This window comes from Rhinolophus ferrumequinum, chromosome 22, assembly GCF_004115265.2.
Source record: "Rhinolophus ferrumequinum isolate MPI-CBG mRhiFer1 chromosome 22, mRhiFer1_v1.p, whole genome shotgun sequence".
NCBI classification, from domain to species: domain Eukaryota; kingdom Metazoa; phylum Chordata; class Mammalia; order Chiroptera; family Rhinolophidae; genus Rhinolophus; species Rhinolophus ferrumequinum.
In genome coordinates, this window is record NC_046305.1 from 39,601,506 (window position 1) to 39,603,952 (window position 2,447).

Sequence of the window (2,447 nt, forward strand, 5' to 3'; positions counted from 1 at the left end):
AAAGTTATATCCAATAAGATAAGAGAAGGTATATCTGATTTGTTCCAATCAGGTTTCTTGGAATTACAAAAAAAGGTTTTTGTTTTTTTTTTTCTGCCAAGGATGAACTTAGCTCACTATAGAAAGAAGTTTCTTTGAACGCTGCTGCTAAACTCACTTCATTTTGAAAAAGTAAATTTCAAGGCATGATAGTGCAAGGGGTAAGTTTTCCATTTACAGACTAATTATAGAACATTTATTGACTGTGCTGTCTCTAATTTCCAATTAATTTTAAAGAACAGAAACTATTTTCATAAATATCACTTTGCCTGAATTTACCAGTACACTCATGAATCATGACAGACTAGGGCAATTTGATTTTCTTGATGAATCTGTCTCGCACCTGCATATTGGGTCAGAATGTTGAGTTTCTGACAACTTCTGTGAACAAGGACTCTCCTCTTGCAAGTCCAGGGGTCTGAGAAAGAAATTCTCCCCCAGGTTAAGTTCTCAAACATTTTTTTCAGTAAGTAATTAAGAAGAAAACAGCACTAAGTGGATAGTTTCTTTTCTTTCATTAAATCGGGGAGGACTGAATGTTCCTCGAGCCTCCATAGAGATGCATTGTGGATCACAATTCCTCCAATATCCCTACTAGAAGCTCTGTAGGGTCAAATTTTCATGATCTCTGTTGTCTGATTCCTCAACTCTGCCTCCAGCTACTCTTTGGGAAGGAAGAAGTTCTGCTCCACTCCCAGGATGCTTCAGTCCAACACTGGTAGAAGCAAATTGTAAAAGTCCACAGCTGAGGTCGAGACATAAAGACACTACTTTCCATGCAAGAATGGCTCAAAGTACTTTCTTGACTGTGTGGATGAAAATCAGAATAAGAGGGACGAGATCTGAGGCTTCTCTGTGTCCCAGTGTGCATCTATCTTCAGCTACAAACCCAGTTAGGACATCCGAGGACTGGACACTGGTTCCAAACTTTCAAGTGGCATCTGTCTGCTTAGCATGGCCAGCTGCAATCTTCTTGCTTGTTGTTTTTCATTTTTCATCTGAGTGATGCATCTTAATTTGTTTACTTGCGCCTAACATTCAACAACTTGCTCACTTGTTTCCACATCTGCACACCCTGCCTGTGTTAAGTGCATCATAAGCCTGTAAATCACCCTTTCATTACTTCATTACTTTCATGTCTTTCATTACTTCATCTTTAGCAAAAAGTCAGTGCCATGTTTTTTAATAACTTTGGTATAACTCTGAGAAGTATTTGGCACGGAAGGCACTTTGTACTCTTGTTGGTTAGTATTGCCTGGATTGGGAATAGCAAAGGATTTCCTTTGACTACATCTTCAATTTAGTCTAAAGAGAACACACTAAAGCAGGAGAGGAATTGTTGGTGGAAGTGAAGCTGAAGAGACAGCTCACAGAGGATGCCAGCAAGCTGCTTATGGATAAACTCCCCTCCACATGTTTCTGCTCCATTTCACTGGAAATACCACCAATAACTTTTGTCTCTGATCTCTAAGAATCCCGCCCAAACTCTCTTCATTAACTTTGCTTGTGTTGTCATAAAAACTAAAAAAGTTTTGAACAAGGCTAATGGTGACGGATTTCAATTACTTGCAGAAGAAGTTCTGTGTTGCTAATTTGTAAGTTACTGATCCTAAAAGTTTTATTTTGTCTTACCTCCCCCAGTGAAAAACGTTTTCTTCAATGGCCCCTTACAAATATTAATAGCTGTCCCCAAATATAGTTGTACTTAGAATGGCACTACCACAAAGGGGGTCTACCTGTCCCTGGCAGGAAGGGGCAGGGGAGGCAGAGGAGGCTCTGATTGGGCCACATCTGTGCTTGGGCCCTTTAACTTGGGAGGAAAGTGGATCCCAGAAAAGTGCCGACCCTGCAAACCTCAATGTGGGGCCTGGAGCAGTCCCCAAAAGTGTTTATATGTAGATGTCTTTTTTTAAAAAAAAGTACTTTATAGATTTTTCACATGTTTAATCAGTTTAGATCCTTCTTCTTTTCACAGAGATTTTAAACCATTTACATTTATAGTTCTAATTGTTATGTAGATGATGTTCTATAATCCTATTTTATGCTCTTATTTTACTGTTATCTTCTTAATAGCATAATTAACTATTTTATAATGTATTATAAGTTTTGAAATACTAGAATAGTCTTTCTTCCATACTGCCTTTGAAAAAAGAAGAGATGAACACTTTTGTACCTTCTCTCTTACCTTCTGACTCTTCCCATATAGCTTTATTTCATCTTGAAGGTAGAGTCCATTAATTTTCTTTTTTCCCTTTTGTATCCAATTTGCTCCTGCAATTGTACTGAAAAGTTAAGATTTTTCAGTACCAGCTCTCCTTTAATTTCAGTGTTCTGTATTCCAATTTATTTTTATTTGTCTTTTTCTTATGTTCATGATGTTGTTTAATTAAATCAAATTATTTATTTTC

At 37.4% G+C, this 2,447-nt stretch overlaps 1 pseudogene; it reads right to left on the reverse strand.

The window, feature by feature from the left end:
* Positions 1-610: 610 nt before the first annotated feature.
* LOC117015067 (BRISC complex subunit Abraxas 2-like) lies at positions 611-2,241 on the reverse strand (annotated as a pseudogene).
* Positions 2,242-2,447: the final 206 nt, after the last annotated feature.